This window comes from Triticum aestivum, chromosome 6B (genome assembly GCF_018294505.1).
Source record: "Triticum aestivum cultivar Chinese Spring chromosome 6B, IWGSC CS RefSeq v2.1, whole genome shotgun sequence".
Taxonomy (NCBI): Eukaryota; Viridiplantae; Streptophyta; class Magnoliopsida; order Poales; family Poaceae; genus Triticum; species Triticum aestivum.
This window is the reverse complement of record NC_057810.1, coordinates 240,725,776-240,744,039: the sequence shown is the minus strand read 5'-3', so window position 1 is coordinate 240,744,039 and position 18,264 is coordinate 240,725,776. Positions and strand designations below refer to the sequence as shown.

The 18,264-nt window shown below is 43.6% G+C and overlaps 1 pseudogene; it reads right to left on the bottom strand.

The window, feature by feature from the left end:
• Positions 1-555: 555 nt before the first annotated feature.
• LOC123136784 (autophagy-related protein 2-like) lies at positions 556-14,727 on the bottom strand (annotated as a pseudogene).
• Between the last annotated feature and the right edge of the window lie 3,537 nt (positions 14,728-18,264).

Below are 18,264 nucleotides of genomic sequence, written 5' to 3'. Positions count from 1 at the left end.
AAGGTTCAATGGGGCGACGGCTCCCCTCGGCCACGACATGGGAGGATTACGAAGTTCTTCGGCAGCGTTTTCCTGCGGCATCCATCTGGGACGACGACGACGAAGCAAGTACTCAAGAGGGAGCTCAGTCTTAAGGGAGGGAGAATGTCACACCTGGCCACAAGGCATCCTGCGATCAGGCCCCACCATTAGGTGCGTGTGTGTGTGAGAGACTTGGTTTAAAGTTGGCCGCCTGTGGCAGCGAGAAGGCATGCGATGGAAACATTCTGTACTCTCACCTAATCCTTCGTATCCTCTTCCTCCCCAAGTTTCCTCTCCTTCGTCTCTGAAATCCCCACCTACCCCGATCTCGATCCCCTCTCTCGTTGGTTCATTACAGTCCGCAAGGCCTTTTTTTAATTAGCACGCGATTAAAGCAGCAGCGATCATTTCATCTTCTGCATCGTCCGCACAGAAGTTGTCTGGACACACAAAACCTGCTAACATTTACAATTAAAAAAAGGCAAGGCAACTTATTATCAGTGCTTTAGCAAGCCGAAAACCATAGCCCCAACAGAAACAGAAGAGATATTTACAGAAGTGTCAAAAACAGAAGAGACATATTTACATCCGCACAACTAAGGAAGAGCCAAACTATGTACAAACGAAATGGAGGCGGAAGAGTTTATCTCCTCTCTCAGGTAATTGCCTAAGCGAGGAGTTTACAAAACTTGCACCAGGGGTGGAAAAGGCGCCATGAATTACAACTGTGGGGTGTGCTAATTTTACAGACTGTACAAGGCTTACGCCGTATATGATCTAATCTTTCCTACAAAATCTACACCTCCATAATCTCCATCAAGAACAAGGAAAATGATGCTGGTTCTCAAGGGTATGATTCCTAGCTGTGCAGAATTCACTTGTCCTATACAAGTTTGCTCGTCGTTCGGTGAGATTGAGCAGGGGTGCTGCTTGACCACTTCTTCCAGGGAGAGACACGACGGAATGTCGATGAAGTCTACAGTTGAGAAGGCCCCAGGTACTTGTACATAGATTCTTTCTTGCGTCTAGGATCAAGGCTGTTAATGTGGAAACAAATCCAGTGAACAAATAGATGATATCGGTATGTTATTAAGAATATAAATGTGGTGACAGCATGGTTGAAATATATCAATCCTTCACAATTCATTGACCTCGGCTTCACTAGTGCACTATCTCACAATAACCAGTTACCCTTTTATTAATTATATTGAATCCAGCAAGGCAATTACTTTGCAAGACCCTGCACAGCCATAAAGCTAGAAGTTCCTTGGATAGATAAGCATTTCTCATGATCCGAGTATCTTGTGATCTCCTGGTTATTATATAATCAAACTGTTCTTATTAAAACATAATTTGTCCAGAGGAATAATTAATATTGCAAAAGGTGAAATCAGAAGATAACTCATGTCACACTGGTCCTGTCTTGTTTTATTCATTGGTCTCTGAACTGTCATCTTTGTTACTTTCTGGACCGAACTAATGAACAGAAGATACAGGCATAAATGCAAGTTGGCTTCTAGAGTAACAGTTCTCGATATACTGCAGGGTTTATTTTGACAATAAATTGGTGTATATTTACCAAAAATACAAATATTGAAGTGCTAAATAAGACACAAAATACAGATCATTATGTGCTGTTTCAAATCTTAACTGGGTAATGATCGGCATGCGACTATAACTGGGTAACTGACCTATAACTTGTAGTGATAATAGCAAAGGAATCAAGAGTGGGTTGATCAGAGACCAAACAAAATAGTCTGATGTGATGACATGTCACTAACCCTATATATGCGCACAGCTTTCGTCGATATTTGAGAATGAGTGAAAACTCACCTGTTCCTTATACCAAGAAGTGCATAATGTACAGCACGGGCAGTTGCTGATACTGGAGCTACTACAGCAGCTGGAGCTCCACAAATTGCAGTAGTCAGTGCTGATCTGGCACCAGCCCCGCGATTATACGCGTTAATAGGGTTCCCAATCAAAGCAGAGGCAGTCCTTCCAAGTCCATCAGTAAAGCTTTCATAAGCCTGAACAAAGTTCCAGGTTAATATTAAAACACACGGCACTACCTGTGTACTTTAGGATTCAGTCTAGTACAGTTCAGAGACTCAGGTGAAGCAATTTCAAGGTCTATTTTTAACTTATCAAGAGACTTTATAAAGTGATGCAAAATTAAACTCCAAATCACAGAAAAATAGCAAAGCCCTGAATCCAACTTCATGAAGAGTCAATTTTCATGTTATTCCAGAACAAGAGATATTTTTATCATGCAATTCAAAGGAATTGAATACCTGCTTTATTCCTTGTGTCGCATTTTCGGGTTGGTTTGCCCTTACGTTATCTTTGTTTCTTTTAGCTTCACACGTGGCTAAAGGTGGTGGAAGAGCTGTAAGGGCATGTTCTGCCTTCAGCAGCATATCATGAGCTCCCGCTGCCAAATGGACACCAAGCCCTACAGCTTCAATGGAAACACTTCTGATAAAGGCAACAGCACCTGCCGGACAGAATGCCAGAATCATCATTGATACATATAATCAAGTATTTAAAACACACCACATATGAACTTCAACATATATTTAAGCAATGTATCTATGTAGCTTACCTCTTTGCATTCCCTTGACCAACTTCCGGTCTTTCTTGTAACTTTCGATGGGTAAAGATATCAATTTCTTAGTGCCTGAAACAACGGCACTGACTGATTTTAAAGGGGGAAGCCCTTTTAACAATTTATGGACCTACACAAACATAACACATTGTCAGTTCTTTTACAAATGACGTGTTTAGATGAGTGATAGAGAAAAAAAAGTTCTTTTGTTAACATATATTTTCTCCTTATTTTGCACACCTGTGTATAGTATACCTACATATGGAGCTGCACATATTTCAAACTCTATTTCTCTCATAATATTTTCCCATGTTAAGTTTGTACTCCCTCCGTCCGGAAATATTTGTCATCAAAATGGATAAAAGGGGATGTATCTAGATGTATTTTGTTTCTAGATACATCTCTTTTTATTCATTTTGATGACAAGTATTTTCGGACGGAGGGAGTATATGTTTGCGTACGCAACAGCAAGCATGTCTAAATGTACAGATGAGCATGGGGAGATCATAACCTGATTTTTAGATATGTCCTCCAACCACTCTGCACCAATTGTTTCACAAATACTATTCCACCCATACACCCCCATTGCAGAAACATGTTTAAGCTTCAAATCGATTCCCTGCAGAAGAAACTTCATTAGGATTGCCTATCAACAGATTGATTGCTTCTAGAGTATTTTTTCAACAACAGTTTACCTTCAACGGAAGGATGTTGAGAAGTTCTGCATAATTTCCTTTGCCTAGTGCAATAGGATCAAACTGACGAGGGATATAGTTGATGTGCAGAACAATAGGCTTGACATCAAATTTCTGGCATCAGAGAAAGAAAAAAATCAGATCGCAGTGATTCCTACTAAACATAAAGAACCCTGCTGCCTACCAGTAAAAATATGTTCTGCTACACGTGCAGATTTTTTTTTTCGCAAGATTACACATGCAGAATTATTAGTCATGTTTAGTTAGTGCAAAAAGTTCTTACGTAAACCATATCAAGTCCGGTGAATGACAAACAAAAATCAAGAGGATCTTTTATTTTAGCCTCCAAAGTACCTGAAAGAATGGAAGTAATGCCTCATCCAGAACTGTATTGCTTCCATAGGTTGTGCTCTCTATATGAACAATATCATTTTTGCAAGGCAAATGAGAGCTGTTGTCACAAGAGTCATTCTGAAAGAAACACATGAGGAACTTAAGCTGCCCTTGATCAAGATGCAATTGAAGAGGCAAAATCTCAAGGCACAATCTGAAAAGGTTAGGTGCAAGAGAAGACGGTCAGTCATCATACTGGGTGCGCATGTAAGGTGTCGGAATGAAGCGATGGGTAACAGCCAGCACTTAATTCAATGATACTTGGGAATTATAGCGCAGCATTTAAATACGGCACATACACAAAATTAGTGTTAACGACTAAGACCAACAACAGCAACAGTCTTGTCACCAACCTAAAGCATTCAAATAGGCATGAATTTCGAATTCAGATATGCCATCACAAATTTGTTTTGCGTAAAAAACTCAATATTGTTAAAGCAACCTAAAGCCTGCCATCACGCTAACTTTGGACCTTATGGTGTAATTGAGATATCCGCATTACATACAAAATATTAGTTCATAAATTTCCATAACTACACGCATGAAGCAACCTCAATACTGGATTGTACAAAAAAAAGACAGCAGATTAGATCCATTTACTAAATAAAGTGTGTATCTACACGCATGAAGCAACCTCTGTCCTAAAATAAGTGTCTCAACTTTAGTACAACTTTGTACTAAAGTTGGTACAAAGTTGAGACACTTATTTTGGGACGGAGGGAGTATTTAGCAGCGAGACTCACCATCTTCCATTTTTAGCCAATTCTATTAGGACTTGTTCTAGTAATGATGCACAACTAGTACATAAGTTCTTTATAGGTCAGCAAATGTGGATAGATGAGGTATCCTTACAGTACTGTGTATTCTTTAACCATTTGAATCTATCAAGTATAGAGCAAACTTTCAAAGCCTTCATGGTTAACATAAGCAAGAAAATTAATTCACTGCATACGTAATGTAACACAATCCTGCATTTACCTGTAATCTTCCAAAGGACTCTGTGGCTCGGGCTTTACAGACTCCAGTTCTAACGTGAATGCACTAGAACAAGATTCTCTTGGGTAATCTGAGTCGTAGCAGCCAAGAACCTTTTAGAAGGACCAGAAGAGTTAAAACCATTAGCCCAGTGATAAAAGCAGATGCTTTACGTAATTTTAGCCACAAATGGACGTACCATTTTCCATGGAGCATCCACCCTTTGATCACAAAGATTTATGTCCCGTGCAGATATAGATAACTTAGAAACAGAAACACCCCCATCTGGATACATATCACTGTACACCAAGCCCCGAGATAAGAAATTCTAAGGAAGAGCTCATATCCCTTCCACTTGAGGATGAGAAGTTATTTACATCTTTCTGAGCTAATGACCAGTCATCTCCAGCATACATTCGCCAATTGACATTTACATCATGAATTATAACCTTTCCTTTCAAATAACAAGATTCCTCATAATTCAAGCTGCAAACAGTAGGCTTCCCTTCTTGGCCGGCCACATGCCCTCCTTGTGGGTTGTTCCTTTCCGGAACATGACTCTCAACTATTGTCAAGGGAATACTGTTATACCATCCACCATCTTCAAATTCCATGGTTTTGTAAGCATCATCACCAGATATACATTGATATCCTACATTACATAGAGTTGACGATGATGTGTCAGGCATATAATAAGAGTCAATAATTTGTTCATGACAGGAGTCCTGTTTCAATGGTATTTCAGTCGTATTGATTTTTGGAGTAGCTAATGATGATCCAAACAAAATGTGTGGAACACTGACGTCAGTTGCCCCAGGGGTGGGCGACTCAGACTCAACATCCATTCCGTTGCTACTTGGTGAGTTGTGACAATTTCTGCTAGAAAAATTGTAGGCTTTGTAGTCCTGGTCTGTGTAAAAAGCATTCTCAATTATATCATTAAGTAGTCCATCTGACAAGCACTCTCCAGAATATGCCAAGTTGTCAATGCTGCTCTCTGACTTGTCTGATGCGTCACTGGCCATATTATGGTTGTTTGCTTGCTGGACACTATTCCACCTAGATTGTATAGATGAACTAAAGCATCATGCATGTCTGGAGCATATAGCTTCTGGAGTTGGGAACACAAGCAAATAAGACCATGTGTTGTATCACGACATGTACCAATATCAAATTGTGAATCTGATATTTCAAGCTTCCAAAAGGAAGTGTCAATTCTTAGAGCAGCTTCAATGAACGTGTCACGGGCAATCTTAGTGTAACCCATTTTACGAAGATAATCAACACCATAGCCGCAAGTGGCATTTTTGGAACCAAATGATTCACAGATGAAAAGCCCGAGATCTCGCAGCTGGATATCAAAATCTGTAGCTGCAGAGTCTGGTGCAGATATACTGTGGAGTTTAAATAATGATGCGGCTAAAATGCATGAGAAAGACTTGCAATCAGTAGCTTCAGCGCTGAAGGTGGAATTTTTTACATGAGATTCATAGCTCACAGCAACATCAACCAACTCAAGAAAAAAAGATGACCGGTCACCAGGACATGAATTATCCTCTGTTCTGCTGTTATTGGACTGTTCAGTTCCGTGTGAACCTGCATTAAACAGCAGGCACATTGCACTGATCCAATCCATGCGTCCACCAGGTGCCACAATTGTCCCAGAACGAAAATTGACAGAAGTATAGTTCTCTTGTAGATTTGGGTTCCTGATGTGGGTCACAGAACAGCCAGAAGTTCCAAAATATAGTGCATTGTTTCCTTCGCCATCACCTCGCATGTTAGCAGAGTCCTTACAGACAACTAGGAGAAAAACTTTGCTTTCGGCATAGGCTTTATCATTTGTACCAGTAATAGAACCCCAAAGCTCACCTTCACCATGATTCACCCAAAGAAAACTGGCATTATTGATTCCGCCTACATTAGAAAAAGAGCACAGGGAAATTTTTGAAATGGACAGCTTAAAACAATTCCAGGAACCTTCTAGTTCTGTCTGCAGCAAAGGACCAACTACCACAGTTTCATTTAATTCAGTACAAATATCCAAAAAGCTGCATTCAAAAGTGATAGCTGATTGGATGGCAACATCATTGATAGGCATAGATTTGTCCCTTCCACTTTCAGAGCTGCTCGTTGCACCATCAGACAGCCCGCTGAGAATGCAATCTAATAGCTGATTCAGTAATCCACAATCCTTCTTATTGAGATGAACTGAAACTGAAGAAAGTTTAATATGCAGAAAGCACTGGGTGCTCTGAAGGAGCTCCTGGCATATACTATAACTCGACTTCTCGAGATCCTGTGAGGTTGTATAAGAGGCACCAACAAAATTGCCCCTTTCTCTCTGAGTAATTTTTTGGTCATGAAGGTTTGGCAAACTCCAAGCTTTACTAACCATCTCAGGGCCAGTTACAGGGTATTTTCTCCAGATCATTGTAATGCTAGAGTCGCCACAGTTGTAACTAGTGACTGAGATAATCTTCAGAGCAAAAGAAGTTTGCCTACTCAAAGAATGGCTTCTGTCATCCAATTCATAGCTCATCGGTCTAAGCAAATACATGTCGAAGTTCCCAGCAGCCAAATGGAGTGAGGTAGATGGTATGCCGGAATGAGCATCATTAGGCCTTTCCTTTCCGAATGGAGACGAAGCTTCCCCTGAGTCCAGAGATGATGTGCGGTCAATGACAAGGAATGTATCCAGGATGGATGGGCGGCTTAAATCCCATGGGGACTCAGTAGGAAAGCAAATGATGATTCTTGAAGGTGAGAGAGCCATCTGAACCTTTAGACTCCCACTTGGTGAAATATTAGTTTTGGTAGTCAACTTACTGTTTTCTGTATCACCTCGCATATGGAGTTTATGCTGTCCGCGCACCACATCAGACTCAATTTTACTGATAAAATTCAGTAGCATCTGTACTGTATGGAAATGCACCCACCAAACTAATGGAGCCAAACAGATTGACAGTGAAGTTGAACTTACTGAGTTGCCACCTCGATCTGTGCTACTAACATCATAATGGAATGTGGAATCACCAAATGTTTTAAGCAATTCAACCTTAGCTAGTTCACTTGAATTGTTCGAACAGTATCCAGATGACTCCACCCAGTAATCTTGAGCAGCAAACGGGAATGAAGGGAGAGCAGCTTGAACTTCATGGCAATAATCACTATTTAAGAAAGGAGCACTAACGGGTGTGTGATCTGAATCATGTTTTTCAGTGCTGTAGTATTCATCGACCCTCATGTGGCCAATCGATGCTTTCAACCTCAAGTTTTTCGGATATGTCTGCAGATATGAAGAAAAATATTTAGTATCAAGCTTCATGACACTTCAAATGATGTATTAACTAAGAACAATGCTGTTGGTGACAGACCATACCTCAAGGTCAAGATGGATGTTATGACACTTGTATTCAAGATGATGCATACTTAAACTGGAAGCAGTAGCAGGAGAAATCATCAATCGCTCAAAATGAGCAGGAGAAAGGCAGCTTGAAAACATTTCCGAACTTCTCATATCTTTGACGAGACTCGGAGGAATACTGGAACTGCCAGTATCCATTTCATCACTGAACAAAAGAATAATGCCTATCTGAGCAATGGAAGCCCGTAAGGTTTTCTCAATCAGTGTTTCTGTTAGGAAAAAAAGACTAAAATAAGTAATGCCATGATATACATATATAAAAGTTAAATGGACAAAAAGTAAAGCACTACAGCCACTTTGTTTAGGGAAACGCTTTCCGTCGGCGCGCCGGCCGAACGCTCGGCCAGTCGCGTGCGACTCGCACGACTCCACTTGAACAAAAGTGGTGCCTGGTTGCCCACGTGACCACGATAGCCCAGCCCACCTGGCCCACAACCGCTCGTTCCTCTCGTCCTTATCCAGCACAGACACTTCACGTCCACTCATTCACCCCGTTTCTCATCCCCTACCTCCAGCGAGCGGCCAAATCAAGCCGCCGGAGAAATCAACTCTGCTTCCTCCCGCTCCCATGCTTCCATGCGCTGCTCCTCATTCTTGAATCGAGCCCTCTCGATTTCTCATCTCGCCCTGTCTCCTAACTCTGTTCATCAGCCACGCCGACCGGAATCCCCTACAAGCGTCGGCGGGCCAGCGCCACCGCACCCAAAACTCCCCACCACGCCGCAACCTGCGCCGGCGGAAGTTGGAACCTCTATCTCGGCGCGCTGCAACCGGGCGACGAAAGAGTTGCAACGGGGCCAGCGGCTTGTGACGTCGCATCGAGGATGCTGGAACCAGCGATGCCAGGTGCTACCAGAGGTGTTTGGTTTTGCTGGAGCCAATACTCTTTTTTGCTACCAAAGATGTTTGGTTTTGCTGGAACCACCGCCAAATTTGCAAGTTTGCTACCACTGACTTTCTGGTTTGCTGGAACGAGCTTGATTTTTTGCTACATCGGTGTTTTCCACTTTTGCTAGGCACAATTTTCCAGTTTTTATTTCACAAGTTTTGCTACCACCGTTTTCTTGTTTTGCTGGATCCAATGCATTTTTTTGCTACAATCGGGTGGATGGGAGCTGCATCGTCAGTTTCTGGCTGGAACCGGCAACGCGAAAAGCTGCTACCGGCGATTTTTGCTTCAAAGGCGATGGGACCTAGAGAGTTTTTTGCTGGAACCAATTTTCTTCATGAGGTGCGGCGGCGAGGCACTTTTTTGATTTTTGGTTGCCATTGTGTTTTTTGCTGGAACCATCGTTTGATTTTTGCTACAACGAGCATTTGATTTGCTGGAACTGCCTAAAGCAGAGCTGATTTTTGTTGCAACCATCCAGTACGCAGCGGGCCTGGCGAGCGGCGACGGCCAGCCGGTGAGCGGTCCCAGCGAGCCGGCGAGCGGTGGCCACAGAGCTGCAACCGTCGCCACGGGGAGCTGCAACCGTCGCCACGGGAGCTGCAACCGCGTGCTCACGTTGCCGGCGAGAGACGCATGAGTCAACGGCGGCGACCGGCGGCGAGGGCAGCGACAGGGGAGAGGCGCGGGGAAGTGCTCTGAGGCTGGCGCGTCGTCATCCATGACGGCTCGTTGGGAACTTTTTCTAAATAAAGAAGATGTCCGAGGGAAGGAAGAAGAAAATCGTACGGCTCTTGGTTATTTTATCATACGGTGCTGGTACGACCGGCCCAAATTTGGGCTGGTGCGCCGGCGCTTAGCACTCGCCCTTTGTTTAACACCAGAAAGTGCAACATTAGCCACCGTGGAAAGAGAATTTAAGGAAGCTGTTTCTTATTCATGAACCACAAGTATGGATATCAGAAGGAGGTGATCTTAGAGTTGTCTAACAGGTCTGCTGTTGATCATAAGCCAGCATAAACTCGAGATCTGAGAGTAGTTGGGTTTTCGGCAAATTCCAATATTAAAGTTTGTTCAGTTTGGTACTTGCTCAAATTTTGGTTTCCAGTTAGTAGGGCAGAGACAAAACTAACAAACCAGATGTCCCAGTTAATTAAAAAATACTGTTACAAAACAGCACCATCATATTACTGAGGGGTCAGCAATATGTCCCATCATCATATCAATTCAGATGCTAGCAGGTATAATATTTCTTATTCTCACCAAAAAAGTAAAGGCATAATATTTTTTTTCTTGGAAGTGTGTAACACAATCCAACTAAATATGGATGGTATTCAATAAAATCAAGAGTAAAAGCAAATGGTAGCTGAAGGAGCAAAGTTAATACTAGTAGATAACTCCATCCGCAAGAAAGAGTTCACTAATTGATAACTAAGTAGAATAGAGAGCATAGATTGATAACAATGTAAGTATTTCATGCTTCATGCAAGTAGAGTGGATAATATGTCTAACCAACAGAAAACTGAAAAGATGTACAACAAAGTGCAAACGGATACCTTTAGGGACTTGATCGGATCCAGAAGCTAATGCGGATGCAAAAGTAATTGCGTTGAATACCGAACACGTCCAGTCCCATATGCCACTATTTCCTAAATTGGTATGAGAGCTCCTCAATTCCTCAAAGCATTCAAAGAACTGACTGATGCTGTCAAAGATGGAGAACAATAAGTTAGTAATAGAATTAGGCCCGTGTAAACTATGTTTTCAAGGCGTCGCCTAGGCGTCGCCTAGGCGTCAGAGCGCTCGCGAACGTCAAGGCGTCGCCGTCGCTTTAGTTTTTTGTCTAAGGCGTCCGCCTTGTGCTGTTGAGGCGTCCAAGGCGTCGCCTAGGCGTCCAAGGCGCCGCTTTGCTTGATTTTGGACGCCCTGGACATGCGCGGGCAGGTTGAGCGGGAACCAGCAGCTGGCGCGCGCCAGAAAGAGGAATTGGCGGGAGGGAAGAGAAATTGGGCGGGAGAGAGGGGGTAAACAGAGGCGGGAGAGAGAGGGGAACACACCTGTGACTCCAAATCGAGGGGAAAAGAGAGAGGAGCTCTCTCCTCTCAGTCTCTCACGCCGCCGGCCCAGATCCGTTCCTCCTCCGCCGGCCTCCCCCTGTCCGGCCAAGCTCCTCCTCCGCAGGCCCTTCCCCTCTCCGGCCAAGATCCATCTCCGCCGGCCATCCCCCTCTCCGGCCAAGCTCCTCGGCCGCCGGCAGCCCTCTCCCAAGGTACGGCTCCTCTCTGCCTCTCTTTTCCCCTCACCTGCCCATGTTTTCTGATGGTGCTGCTGCTTGTGCCTCACTGCTTTGCCTCTAACCTAATTTATTGTGTTGTGGACCTAGTTTATGTAATATGTAATGCACTCATGTTTGTCATCTTGTTTTGCACTTTTTCTGTCATTTACTCTCTGTTTTTTACCAATGGTGATCTATTAATTAAGTCTAGTTTTAACCATATACTATGATATATGTTCATCTTTATGCAGATTTCTATTGTGGAAGGCAGAAATGGGAAACAAGACGGGAGGAATGGATGCTATGTGGGCTCAACAACCAGGAAATTCAAGGTATGAATCAGTTACATGTCCACTCATGGCTGCCATATTAGTACCCCTAGCGCCTAATAATAAGTGTCTAAGGCGTCGCCTCGCCTCACGCTTTGAGCGCCTAGGCGTTGAGGCGCCCCCCCAGCGCCTTAAAGCGCCTGGACGCCTTGAAAACATAGCGTGTAAATATATATTTTTTTCTCAAGTGACCTGCTTCACTTAAGAAATCTAAAAGCAAACAAACCAACAAGAGATAAATTCTTACAAGAACTTCAACAAAGACAAAAACATGGAAAACTTACAATAAATTCAAATAAGATTGGTGTATTTGGCCATTAAATCCCAGGCTGCATACTAAAGATGCAGATAAACATTCTAACAACTCATGCCCTATGCTGCTCGGTAAGTTGGGATGTTCATAAGACAAGACATTTCAGAGACAGTTGAAGAACTTATTAAGCTTCATGCACTAGCCAACGCAACCAAAAGTCCGAACTGATGGAAAGGGCTAGTGCAATCTACATATAATGTAACAGAACTATCGCTAGAGGGCAAGAGCAACAAGTACACAAGGCAATGGCCACTCAAAGAAAAGCAGTGAAAGAAGAAACTGGCCATAAACCCCCAATGCATGCACAACACAGTGAGAAACTAGGGACCAATAATTCGTAAAACCATTTGATTAAACAGTTTAAAAAAATGTTTGAGAACAAAGCGAGCAGCCCTTCTAATTTCTATTATCAGAAACCAGCATGCAGTTCAGTTACAAAGTTTATGAAGAATGATAGAAATAAAAGCAATGTGACATAGAAACAGCATATTTTTATCTGTTCTGCAATGATATAACAGGTATGTCAAAAATATACTAGAGAAATGTTTATAAGAGATTAATAATGTGACCTGACGCAAATAAGAAGGTGACAGATACATAGGTAAAACGACTGACAAAAACCTTTGAAGAAACATTAAACAAAGAAACAAACCTTTCGTCACAATCTGAATCAAATTCACCTTGGTCACTGTGGACAACAAGATCCGGAATCCAGTCTTGAATCACATGTGCCTTGTTGAGGAAATCATCCTGAAAATTGTCCTGCCTGCTTCGAGAAAATGCTCTCTGTGACAAACCTTCCCCGCTAGCTATCACAGAGGCTGAACCTGATTTCGAAGAGCTTGATGTGGATGCACATAAGGAAGATCTGGAGGCGTTCATAGACATATCTGCAGTACTATGTACACAATTATGTTCATCTGCCGAGTTCCTACAAAGAGAATCATATACATTCATGAACCATTGGATACTGCTCATCTGTAACTGCAATTCTAATGAATCAACAGATATGTCTGCATCAACTTTTTGAAAGTTTAAGCATCCACTATTCCATGGGATGCTTAGGTTCAATGTTCCTGAGAATCCACCAATGGGACCTGTCAAGACCGCAGTAGTACTATGATATGATGAAATGTCAGCTGTTCCTCTATCCAGATCGTTCTGAAGATTTGCATCAACATCATCCATCTTCAAAAACTCAATGACCGCCTCTTGGAATGTTACCAAGTTATTCAATTTGACCGGACCGTCTGTTGAAAGATTAGTTCCACACTGTATCTCTTTAGTTCGGAAAACTAGCGACCAATTAAATTCCAAGGCCTTTTTATCCAAAATGCTTTGAGGATCAAATACTACATACGTATTTTTCAACTTGATATTAAATCTTGTAAGAAAGTGCTTGATGGCGTTGGCTATTCTCTTCACACCATCATCCACATCTCGAGATGCAGAAGTAGAGCAGGGATTACTATCAGGTTCATTCCTCTTGGTCTCAGCCAATCTCGCCTCTGTATCACTATTACCAGCAGAAACAGAGCACTCGGTATCTACAGGTGAGGCTTCAATAGCAACAGATGGTGCAAGTACAAACTCCAACCCTTCCACTACGATCTCAATCTTCCAACTCCTTAACTGTAAAGGTAATTTAACTAGCAGGGATTTTATAGATCCTTCTTTAACTGTGATAGGAGATCCTGATAGCTGAATAGAAAATAAAGTTAGCCACAAGATATGTAAGGAGAAGAGTGTAAACAGAAAATTAACAGCTAAAATCTGACAGACTATAAGTTGGCAGCGTAACTTAGAATTCAACAAGTACGAGTGATCAAATGTGTAGCATATAGGCAGTGGTGTTATGCTTGTGAACTACAGCAGGTGGAGAATGCAAGTTTATCACTGGGGCAAGAGCACACGCATAAGATAGAGTATGTCCGGTATTAAGTGCCACAGCAAGTCAGGTTTGAAGGACAAAATTAAACACCACGGAATGCAGCTCGGTCAGAGCAAATGCGACATATTTCAAGTTAGTCCGACTCCCAGAACTAACACTCTTTTTTAGACAATGGAAGATTTTATTACCCCAGGCCTCTGCATCATAGTATATGCAAATATTGCAGCCTAATTATTACAACGTTTATTACAAAGTCACAAAACATCGTAGACTTGTAGCCAATTCTTCACCCTAGCACTGAAATCCCCATAGCCTAGCCCGACATTCCAACAACAAAAAGATCGAGCCTAGCCGATCACACCAACGCCCAATTGCAATCAGAACAACATAAAGCCGAATTCATTCACCAATCAAAGGAAGGGGCGTCTAATCGAACACGTGCGCGGCAAAGCCCTAACTAAACCCATGCGATGCGCACCTTGGCGTTGATGAAGTCGGCGTTGAGCGCGAGGTCGGAGAGTTGGAGCGTGCCGCGGGTGAGCTGGAGGTCCAACTGGTCGAGGTCGAGGTCGCCCAGGGTGAGGTCCCCGAGCCGCTTCAGCAGCCACCTGCACACCGGCTTCAGCAGCGTCCCCGCCGACAGCCCCCACATCGGCCTTGACCCTCGCCTCCCGGCTCCGCGGCGGCGGCTGCGGACGGAGTGGCGGAGACTGCTAGCAGGCACTCGAGGTCGCGATGAGGTGGGACTCGAGGACGGCAACGGGAACGGGAACGGAAAGGCGGTGGTAGAGAGAGATTTTAGTGCCGCGTTGGGTCGGGCTGGAGCACCCGGGGTGTGTACTCGGGAGAGGAAGTTCGTTTCAGAAAGCACCCGGGGCAACGAAGGACTCTGCGCTGGACGGTGGAGAGGAAACCGTGGCCGTCATGGATACAATGTACTGTAGTCTGTAGATAGTTGGTTCAAATACGAACACAAACAAAAACGTACAGATACTAAAAAAAACGTACGGTACCTCTTAACAATTATTCCTTCAAAAAAAGTCAGATTTTTTAACGAGTAAATTGTCAAAAACTACCACAATTCCCCCGCCAAATCAGAAAACCATCGTTTATCTAACAGTTTGCAAAAGGCGCTAGTCTTAAGTAATTTGTTTACCGAAAGCACTGAATGCTCAATTAAACGCGTCTTGACATGAAAAATGATAGGTAGAGCCCATTATAACTGATGATGTGGCAACTAATATTCACATCATTAGAATCGACCGTTGTGTTGATCTAGGGATCACATGTCACCGTCTATATACTCTTTTTCTCTTGTTTATTCCATCGAACACCTTATGCACACTAACGAAGGCCACCGGCACACCGTACACCTGCACCATCCTGTGCATGCACGGGAAAATATCTGGTGCACCGGAGCTTGTGGTGCTACCGGTGCACCGATCTCACATTGTGATTTTAAAATGTTTAAAAAAATCTGGAAAAAATTAGCACACTCACACAATATCAATGTAGGTTGTCGTAAAATTTTAAGTCAAAAATCGAAGCATTACATGAAAAACAAAAATGACAAATTCAGCACTGAATAGTATATAACATAACTTGGGCTTTAGATTCGATCCATTATCACACTGATGTCAATTTTTTCGTTTTTTATCTCAAAAGGTATTTATTTTTTTGTACGAAACTTTGTGACATCATTCATTGATGTTGTGTTAATATGCTAGAATTTTTTTAGATTTTTGAAAATATTTTAGGCATCCGGTGCACCGGTAGCACCACAAGTACGGGTGCACCGGATACATTCCCGTGCATGCATCCGTGTGCTCTGAGCCGCCATGCGTGACCGAGCCGCTGGAGTTGACCCCGTCGAGCCGCACGATCTCTAGCGGTCCTCTGCATGCACTTGCACGCCGTGCACCTGCACCATCCTCTCCAAGCACCTGCGCCATCCTCTGAGTTGACCCCGTCAAGCCGTACGATCTCTAGCAATCCTCCTCGCGAGTCAGTGCTCCGTTGGTTGATCCCGCGCGTCGTCGTTGCCTTGCTTTGCTCCTGCCATGCCCGCGAGCTTTGCATGTCCTAGCTACCTTGCACCGTCTCCGGCTCGCGTTGGATCGTTGCCTCGTCGCCGACCAGCAGGGCGTTGCGATGGCCAGTGGCTCGTCTTGTGCATGGGAGGCGCATTGGAGGGAGCCAATGGCGTGCAACAACCATGCCACGTGGGTATTTTTTATTCTTTTTTTCTTCATGTGACAACCGTCGAAATCACTAGTTAAGGAGTACTCCTTGCGGAGATCACTCCAACTTCTCCAGGTTGCGACAAGTGGCGCGTTGTATGTGCACCACTTGTCGCAACCTGGGAGTTTTCCTTTTTTTTCGTCGATCTGTTTATTCAAAACGTTTTATTTTTTAAACCGTGCGTCCAAATCTCGAACCGCTTTCGCCGTTGGATTCCTCGAGTTGAGATCTTCAAAACTAGATCCCATGTTGATAGGTTTTGACAAACTTTTTTTCACGAAAAAACCGAACGAAAAAACGGACGAAAAAAACGAACCGGGAACACGGGTTTTTTTCCTTTTCGAAAGAGGCACGCCTGTGCCTCTGACGAAATCACAATCGTGCCTCTCGCGGAAGAAAAAAAAATAGAAAACACATTTTTTTTCTCTTTCTGAAAGAGGCACAACCGTGCCTCTCGCGAAAGCACAACCGTGCCTCTCGCGGAAGCAAAACCATGCCTCTCGCGAAAGAAAAAAACAGACGTGTTTTTTTTGTTTCCGAGGAGGCACGGCCGTGACTCTCGCGAAAGCACAACCGTGCCTCTCGCGGAAGCAAAATCGTGCCTCTCACGAAAGGAAAAAACAGAAAACACGTTTTTTCCATTTCCAAGAGGCACGGCCGTGCCTCTCGCGAAAGCACAACCGTGCCTCTCGCGAAAATAAAACCGTGACTCTCGCAAAAAAATGTGTTTTTTTGCGCGAAAAAATTATTTTTTTCGAAATTATTTTTTGGTCGAAAAGTTAGGGAAGACCGGTGGAAAACCAAAACGTCAAAAAAACCAAAAAAATGTTTAAAAAGCTGAAAACGTGTGCGAAAAATAAAAAAATAAAATCCGGAGGGAGCGCCCAGAGCGCGACACGTGGCAAATGGCTGAGAGTGCGCCAAGTGGCGCTGATTGTTGCGAGGCTCCCGAAGGAGCGCTCGTTAATTAGTTGCTCCCGACAATCGTGTGGCCTCTAACATCTATCTCGGGCTCTCGGCTAGCCATTATCCCACGCCACATGGCCCTGTTGGATGGGCCACATTGTTAGTTTTCATGTCAAAACATGTTCATTTGTTATTCTAGTGCTTTAGGCAAACAGATCGAAATCACCAGTTAAGGAGTAGTCCTTGTGGAGATCACTCCAACTTCCCCAGGTTGCGACAAGTAGCGCGCTGTATGTGCGCCACTTGTCGCAACCAGTGAGTTTTTCCTTTTTTCGTAGATCCGTTTATTCAAAACGTTTTATCTCTTAAACCGTACGTCCAAATCTCGAACCGCTTTCGCCGTTGGATTTCTCGCGTCGAGATCTTCAAAACTAGATCCCATGTTGATAGGTTTTGATGAACTTTTTTTCACCAAAAAAAACGGACGAAAAAACCGAACTGGGAACACGGGTTTTTTTCCCTTTCCGAAAGAGGCACGCCCGTGCCTCTGACGAAATCACAACCGTGCCTCTCGCAGAAGCAAAACCGTGCCTCTCGCGAAAGAAAAAAACCATGTTTTTTTCATTTCCGAAAATGGCACGCCCGTGCCTCTCGCGAAAGCACAATCGTGCCTCTCGCGAAAGCAAAACCGTGCCTCTCGCGAAAGCACAACGCGCCTCTCGCGGAAGCAAAACCGTGCCTCTCGCAAAAGAAAAAAAACAGAAAACGTGTTTTTTTCCGTTTCCAAGGAGGCACAGCCGTGACTCTCGCCAAAGCACGACCGTGCCTCTCACGGAAGCTAAGCCGTGCCTCTCGCGAAAGGAAAAAAAACAGAAAACACGTTTTTTTTTCGTTTCCAAGAGGGACGGCCGTGCCTCTCGCGAAAGCACGACTGTGACTCTCACAAAAAAAATGTGTTTTTTTGCGCAAAAAAATTATTTTTTAGTCAAAAAGCTAAGGTAGACCAGTGGAAAACTAAAACGTAAAAAAAGAAAAAAAAACCGCTTAAAAAGCCGAAAACGCGTGCGGAAAAATAAAAAAATAAAATCCGGAGGGAGCGTCCTGAGCGCGATACGTGGCGAATGGCTGAGAGCGCGCCAAGCGGCGCTGATCGTTGCGAGGCTCCCGAAGAAGCGCTCGTTAATTAGTTGCTCCCTAAACAGATTACTCAAAACAGTGTTTTTTTTGCAAACTGGTAGAGCATCTTCAACAGGCGCGCAACTGTGCGGCGCGCTAAATTATTTTTACATCGCCGAAATAGA